The sequence below is a fragment of the Mesocricetus auratus genome, unplaced genomic scaffold, assembly GCF_017639785.1.
Source record: "Mesocricetus auratus isolate SY011 unplaced genomic scaffold, BCM_Maur_2.0 Super-Scaffold_100003, whole genome shotgun sequence".
In the NCBI taxonomy this organism is placed as follows: domain Eukaryota; kingdom Metazoa; phylum Chordata; class Mammalia; order Rodentia; family Cricetidae; genus Mesocricetus; species Mesocricetus auratus.
The window spans coordinates 45669740-45678576 of NW_024429188.1; positions in this window are offsets into that span (position 1 = coordinate 45669740).

The following is an 8837-nucleotide window of genomic DNA, read 5'->3' on the forward strand; positions in this document are numbered from 1 at the left end:
CAAAAGAAGCTGGTAACCTAGCACACACAATATTGCCATTAGGAACCACTCTCTCCCTTAGGATGTTTGCTAATGTAGATGATAGTGCCTGTGCATGGAAGTCTTTATGGACATCTAATCCTTCAGCCATGGCTCTGCCGTGAAACTACACTATGGTTGGGCACAGGAAACATAAAGATCACTAAGAAGCAGCGGGTCCCCACCCTCAAGGGGCCTCTAACTCTGAGGAAGATTTATACAAAGATTGCAGATGCCCTGAGCCAAGAACCTGAGCCCTGGACCAAAGCCTCTTTAGGGAGTTTGGGAAGCACTGAGGCAGTCAAGGGTCAGGGTAGATCAGAGAGAGAGGCAGAGAGGGCTTGAAGCCATCCTCTCTTCGGAAAAGGCTTCCAAGAGGGGAGTTGAGCAGAGACGAGGCTGATTAAAGGTTTGGGAGGCTTTGGAGGTGCTGGAGGTCAGAAAGAGCCGAGCTACAACAGAAAAGGCAGGAACATGAGAGTAGCTTCCTAGAGGGCAGGGTGTATGTTAAATGTTAGTGGCCTAAAAGATGAAGCTGTAGGAGTGAGTGATGGAGGAGGGAGGGTCAGGCATTTGAAGTGTATTACATAGCTTACTGAGAGAGGTTTAGCAGGAATGGGTCTGTCTGGTCAACCTTGCATGGCAGACAGAGGCAAGAAGAGTTCTTGCCATGTCCTGGCCTATCATATGTGTTGATCTTCCAAAGAAACAACATGGAATATGTTCCCTGCCCACAGAGAACTTACTTTCCTATATGGAAAGAGATACATGGATAATAAACAGCAAACACAGTAGTAATTTATATAATAAGAGAGAAGGTGATGAGCTACAGAAAAAAAAAGAAAAAGAAAATTAAGGAGAGTTAAGACTGAAGGCAAGGCTGGCTTGAAGTGTTATAGAGACAATGATATTGAAGCCAAAACTTGAAGAAAGCGGAGGCCATGTGGGGACTCTTCTCATGTCCATTTCCCAGACTTCCATAGCCCTTGGCAAGAAACATGGGATTGCATGTTCTGGTACCACAGGCCGGAATCACCTCTGGAAGCCTCCATAGTCTTTGGTGCTCACTACTGCCCGGGGCTGTGTTGAGAAGATGCTATGTGTATGATAGAAAGGCAGGGTCAAGGACTACACTTGCTTGTGGGGTATCCTTTGCAGTATCCCTTCCCAAAACTCCAGCAGCCCCGGGGCTCTTAGAGGAGCTATGAAAGAGAAGGCAAATCTCTGATAGTCTCTTGCTGAGGAAGGATGAGCAGCATCTGTAGCTCCAGGGAGGATAAAGCTGGGCTATGTACTGGACCTATGGCTCTATGGATACTGACTCCACCTTGTGAGGCAATGTAGGGACAATGAGACCTGGGCAGCCCAAGGACCATCCTGCAGGTACACAGTGAGGAAGTTAGTTATCTGCTATTAGAATCTGCATCCCTTGTCCTCCAAGTGAGTCTGTGTTGAGCTAGAGCATTCAAAGAGCCCAGCTTGTCTTTTCCCTTACCAGAGCTTGGGAGTTTGCAGCCTACTGCTCAAAACTACAGTCACCATTGACCTTGTGTTTCAAGGGCTTTCCCTTTGTTATCTTACCAATTCTTCCAGCAACACTGCATGGTATTATTATTGTCCCCACTTTCCTTGATGAGGAAACAAAAGATCAGAGGGGTTAGGCGACACACACACACACACACACACACACACACACACACACACACACGCGCGCGGCAGAAAATTGGGTCAATCTCAGCAGTTTAGCTCCCATGTCTTTGTATTTAGCCACTGGGTTATGCAGGTGTGAGATGGGTGTGTGTGCGAGAGTGTTCTGTGGTTGAGTGTGTGAGTGTGACTGAAGGTTGAGTCAACAGGAGTCCTGACTTACTTTCAGATCCTGTTTCAGGTTCTGCCATGGAACTGCCTGGGGACAGGGCAAATTCTCCAGGAGACCTTTCGGGCATGCCTGTGTGGGGACTTGGTTTACGTGTATTTACGAGTAGCTAAAGCTCCTGAGCTAGAACATCAACAGGTACATGAAGCAGAGGCTGTTGGTGGTTCCCAACGTGTGGCCCAGGAACACGTTGAAAACATACGCTCTTGGGTTCCGGTCGAGTGCTGCTGAGTCAGGGATGTGGGTGGGGCCCAGTAGTCTGTGTTTTAGCAAGCCTTTCCAGGCTTCTGAAGCCTACTCAAATATGAACAGGAGATAGGTACAGGAGTGACTTCCCACACAGTGCTGGGAGTTTGTGCTTCCCTGTGAATTGACATTTATGCTCAGGGCACGTTGCTTTTTAGTTTCCAAAAGACTTCTCTACTTGTAACCTTCTCCAAGTTGCTCAGCAACAGGGATCCTGGCTACTTCTCAATGAGTAAACTAACATCCCTGACAGTGAGGTCATACGACAGCCAGTCCCTGACCGAGGCTGAGCAAGCCACTCTTCTCTGGCACACATAGCCTCCCTTAGAACCTCCCTGCACCCTCCCCCAAGCTAGGCTAGGGCTCCCCTGGAAAGAGAAAAGAGAAGAATGGGCATCTTTACCTGCCCCATCACATCCTCCCCTGACTTTCCCTCCTTCCTGTCAGCAGCACCTGCTCAACAAGTTCTGTCTTCCCCAGGTGAGCTCACCTGGCATGGAAAGAGACAGGTAACACGGGAAGGAGGAGGCCACTTGGAGCCCCGTAGTCACTTCCTGGAGGATATACCTGGAAGAGCAGGAGAAGACTTAGCCTCAGAGACCTTCTCTCCTCTTTGCAGGGTATGGGAACTCTACTGGAACTGGCCTAGGACATGAGACCTGGCCCACTGGGAGGTGAGAGGTAGGACTTTAGGCTGACTCAGACCTATCTTTAATCTCAGCCCAGGCCTCCTCTGGGATCCCTGGTGGAAAAACTGGGGGACTGTCTTGTCTAGCTCACCAGAGGAGCTGGGAGTGACAAAATGGGACATGAAGAGAAGGAATATCTAGGCCCCCAGATATAAATATACATGTATCTAACAGATTGTGAGAGTGGGCCTCTGTCCAAAGCGTATTGGCAAGCACTTGGTCCACTGATTCCCTACGGTTTGTGGCATCTTGGGGGGTCTACTGCTGTATCACTAGAAGCCACAAGTTCTTTCCATTCCTTCCCCACCCCCCCAATCTCTCCTGCCTTCTCCCCTCTCGTTTTTGTTTGTTTGGTCTGGTTTTGAGATAAGGGCTTCCACAGAGCCGAGCTGGCTCTGTGTAGTCCACACTGAACTTGAATGTATGGTGCTCCGACCTCCGCTTTGTGAATGCCTGTGACACTATGACTGGGCACAGGTTCTTTGAGGATGAGATTTTTTATTGCTTTTGTTTCAATCATAGATGTAATTGTTCTTATAAAGAAAACTCCATAGCTAGCATTCAGTTGAAGAGTGTTTCTCACGTGGGAACATGCAGCTCTCTGTTGGACTGTAATTGACAAGAGATATCTATTCAGAAGGCAGCTCTCCTGGAGCTTCGGTCCTATGATCTGTGGATTACACCCTAAGCTTGAGAAGGACTGATCTCATTGGGCACCAGTAGAGGACACGAAGGCCCAGAGACAGTCAGGCACTTCCCTGAGCTTCTCCAACACATAGAGAGGAGTGACCACTGCGAGAGCAGGCTCCTGCAGGCCTGCCCAGGAATCACCCTGACACTCCGGAGGGTTATCGTGGTCTGTTTTCTGCTGCTATAGCAGAGTACTTAACACTGGATAATTCTAAATGGACAGAAATTAATTAACATATGATTCTGAATGTCTGGGAAGTATAAAGGCGGGGTGCCAGCATCTGGACAGAGCATTCACAATGTGTCATCTCATGGCAAAGGCAGAAGGGCACAAAGGGGTAGGAATGAGAGAGCAAGAGGAGTTCCAGCTCACTGTTATAGTTTGCTGATCTAGACACATCTACTCCTGTGATAATGGCACAAACCCACTAATAGGACCAAATGCAGATGATCTTGTTATTAGGGTTCATCTCCCAGCACTGTTGAATTGAATATTACATTTCCAACATATGGCCATTTGGTGACAGTCAAACATTTGCAAGGGGAAGGTTAAATGTGGGCAGAACACAGTGTGGGTGGCAGGGGTATGTGTCTACCATGTCCCTACTACAGATTTGTCTCTCCTTTTCCTACTTACCAGGGCTGTGTATCAGTTGGACCATTGTTGCTGTGACAAAATACCTGACAATAAGCTATCTAGTAAGAGAGAAAGGATTTCATTTGATTTGGAAAGGTCAGTCCATCGTCCTTGGGTCCATTGATTTTGTGTATATGAAGAGGCAGATGCTCATGATGTTGGGAGTGTGTGCAAAAGAGGACACTCACCTTGTGGAAGACAGGAACCAGACAGGAAGTGATCAAGAACAAAATATCTGCAAGGACTCACCCCTAGTGACCTAATTCTGTTAATGTGTCTTCATTGCCTTAAGCTTTTAGAACTTACCAAGACAGCAGCACTAGCTAGGGTCCACGTCTTCAATACTTGAGTATTTTATGCAACTCTTTATATCCAAACTGTAACAGTCTGCATACACTACAGGAATATCTTAGACTCATTTTGATTTTATAAAGAGACACAGCTAACCATCTGATGAGTGGGGGAGATGGGATTAAGGACTTTTTCATGGTGACCACTGCGTCTCTGTTCTATGACAAATATGTAGATAATGTACTTTTTGTGATAGGATTCAAAGAATGACCTGTGATAGCCTTACTTTCCATTTTTAATGAACGGGTTTATTGCACACACAGTCAGTAAAAATAAAAATGGCAAGTAACATGTAGACAGACAGTTATCATCATCAATACAAGTACAAACAACTGGTATAGCTCAATCGAGAGAGCAAGTAAGAGACCATCACCAAATTAGGGGTTTACAACACACAGCAAAGAGTGACTGGGGAAGAAGCAGTCGTGCTGCAGTGTCCAACTGGGAGTCTTTCCATTGATAGGCTTTTGGCCTCTAGTTCACTCCAGGCATACTTATAGGCTAGGATAACCAACAGTAACCTCTATTTGGTAATGGTTTTCCTTCTAGCTGTTCTCAAGCCTGTGGTGATTTTACTCATAGGCTGCTATGATGTCCTTTCTCCCCGTTACAAAATTAGGAGGCCAGCTTGCCTCAGGACAAGGAGTTTTTGAAGACACTGAGAATAAACATCCTGGAGTTTGGGACAAGTGAGCCCTATTTGTTTTCAGGGTCTGCTTTCAACAAACTTAAACAGCACATGACAATTTACCACTATTGTATAGTACATCCATCTCTGACTTGTTCCAGTTGGACTGTGAGTGATGACAAGTAGACTTTGAAGATTGTCTCACAATTCTCCAAAGTGGACTTTTGCACCTATGATGACACTGAACGTATATTGAACAAGATGTGACTGAGGAAGCTATGGCTACATTTTGTAGATCGTGAAAGTGGGGACAAAGGCCCAGTACGCTGGTGATAGATGGCAGAGGCCAGTATATTGATTCGTGAACTCACTTTCTTTACATTCCCTGCTTTCCTGTGATCATCACATTAGCCCTGGAAAGGAGCCAGGATGTGTCATCTGTCCCCAGTGCACAGGAGAGAAAGTTGTTGCTCACAGAGAGGAGCGCTGAGATCACAGGGTCTGTCCAGTTCTTGATACAGTATCTCTTCACTGTCCCCCACACAAGGGACCCAAGACTGAGAAGTCTTTGAGGATTTGGGTGAACATCAGGAACAGGTTTGTCAAGAGTTAGTGATAGCAACAAGTTTGTGGAAGTCATAAACAGATGGAGAACTAATACTTCCAGTCAGTGGTTTCCCCTGTGGTAGTCATCTCCATGCACTACTGGGGGGAAGGCTTTCTGCAGCCTTTGCGCATGTCCAGCTCCTTGCTAGATTTGAAATCATCTATTTGGGGGAGAATAATTTGGGAATCCATTTCCAACTCATTCTTCCCACCATGTTTACTCAGTAATGTTGTTATGACCTTTGAAATATTACCTGTGGTTCTAAGTAAATTGCCCCCCCAAAGCAAGTGATTCAAAATAGAAATGTTTCCGTTTGCTAGCTTTGGCTTCTGGAAGTTTGGGAAACCTTTCAATGCAATGCCATCTGCTTTTCAACTGTGTTGCCTTTACATTTTTGCCAGTGATGCCAACTTCAACTTTAGCCCACATGCTTGTCGATGTCAATATATACCCTATTTCGATGTAAGCCTCTTTTGCTTAGCATCTTTTCCTGACAGTCAGGGGCCATCCCTGGAGACGCTACTTGCTGGCAGAATGGAGGTGCGGTGTGGTTTCAGAGACAAGCTTAGACTGAGCGTCGTGCTTGAAACTGTTGGGGAGGCAAATGCCACACAGAGGCCATGATGACTGTACAGCAGATAGTATGAAAGCATATACTCACAATGCAGAGCCGAGAACTGGGCAGATGGCTTAGTCAGTAAAATATTGCTGTGCAGGCATTAAGACTTTTAAGTTCAAATCCCCACAACTCAAAAGAAAAAATATAAATCCAGAGATGGTGTTATATGCCTGTAATCCCAGCACTGGGAAGATGGAGACAAGAGGATCCTTGGGGCTTTCTGGCCATCCAGTCTAGTAGAACAAGCAAGCTTCGGTCTAAGTAGATCAGGGATTGGAGAGATAGCTCAGCAGTTGAGAGCACTGGCTGCTCTTCCAGAGGACCCAGGTTCAATTCCCAGTACCCACATGTCAGTTCACAACTGTCTGTAACTCCAGTTCCAGGGGATCAAACAGCACACATGTGGCAAAACCTCAATGCACATAAAATAAAAGATGAATGGATCTTAAAAGAATAAGGTAGACCAATAACAAGATGATAAAGGTGCTTGCCACCAATGCTTATAGCCCAAGTTCAGTTCCCAGAACCCATATGGTGAAAGGAGAGAACCAACTCCTGCAAGTTGTCATCCAATCCCCTCCATAAATACAGTGGTATGAATGCACATGCACACACACACACACACACACACACACACACACACACAAATGCAGAACCAAATCAGCAGCCTCGTATGTTGAAGGGCACTTTGGTCTTGGATTTGTGAATCGTAGCATGAATTCCCAGTCTTGCTCTTATACAGTAAATAACTTGGTTCCCATGCATTCCCTGCTTACTGTCACTGTTTGCCAAGAAGCCTGGGGAGGAGGGAGGACACCAGTCTCCATCAACAGGGAAGTGATTAGTGTAAAGACACAGATAGTAAATTGAGACTAACTTGGAGGCTGAGCAGCAAAACTTCAGAGAGTAAAAACAACTGTTCAACACCCATTTCCTGCAAGTCAATTGCAGACCGGCTGCAAGACATGTTCAATAAGGCAGAATCCTATCACGTGAGAGGCAGTAGACACACAGGCCTGAGCCAAAAAGAGTGAGTCCAAATTCTGGCACCACTGTGTGGTGACCCTGACTTTCAGCCTCAGCCTTTAACTTTCAGGAGGCATAGCTACACCATCTGCAACTATAGGCCTTGATTACCACACTGCTGCCATCACCATACTGAAGGCATACTAAGTATCACCTGTAAATGTGTCTTTGACACATATATGGTCATGTCACATATTCTTTTAAACAAAGCTTCACTATGCAGCCTAGTCTGACCTTGAATTCAATTTTTTTCTGCCCAACTTCCTAAGCACTGGGTCTTCAGGTATATGCTACCACATTTTACTTCTCATTACATCTTCATATAGCTGCCTTATAAGCGGGTGCCTAGACCCATTTGCCAGATGAGGAAACTGAAAAGGGAGATTATATGATGTGTCTAGTATCCCACAGAAAGCACACGGTGAGGTCGGAATTTGAGCTTGGGCATGCCAGACACACAGTCTTTGCTTCTTCGTACTCTATTATAGGGCCTCCCACCAAGAGGTGGTCGGCGGAGTCAGTGGTGCACCTGTGTATCACATACCTAGCCAGTACTCAGTCCCATAACACAGTAGTCGTTAAGCACTAGCTGCCCCCTTCAGAATGTCTTACATACGAGGCAAGAGAGCAAAAAGAAAATGGAAGGGCTGTATCCAGCCCCCTTGGTGGTTCTAACCTCCAAACTAAATACTCCTCTGGTGTGTCTATCTTTTTTAGCTCTATACACCTTTTATTTTCCCTTTCCCTGCACCCTCCTCCAGTCCAGGGCAGACCTTTTCTGCCCCTCCATACGGCCTCTCTGGGCCAGTGTGTCTCCCCAGCCCTGGTGAGACATTAAAAATTGAAACCTCCTTTGAAGAGAAAACAGTTTAATAAATGCTCCATCCATTTTTCATGAGAGGAACGGGCCAGGGATGGGGGAGAGAAGAGAGACAGGGTGGAGACAAGCAATAGGGTAGGCAGTAGGAGTCTTGGGGTTCCCTGACCCTGAGGAGACAATTCTCCTCGTCTCTTCTTTCCCCTCCCCGTCTCCCTGTCTGCAGGCTTTCTGCTAGGCTTACCGGTGGAAGGCAGGCTTTCTCTTCTGAGAAGATCTCCTTCCTCTGTGGAAGGAGAGTACGAGGTGACCTCTGACCTACAGGGCCTGCCTCCACACCAGAGGAAGATGAGGCCTGTCACTTGAGCCCTGACCACTCATGATGGCGTACAGGGGTAGAAAGCCTTGGCTAGACACTGGGTAAGTGCTAAGCTTCCTGAAGAAACCCAGCAGAGAAGACAGAGCAAGAGAGTGTAAAAGCGAGTCAGTTCCAAACCCAAGATCCCAGTCTTTGGACCCAGGGGCCTAGCTAACCATGAGAAACACAATTTACCCTACCCTTTCTTATCTCTCCTACCCCTGCTACAGCAGGCCCATTAATGAGAGAGTTCTCTTAGCCTGGCCCTGACAGGA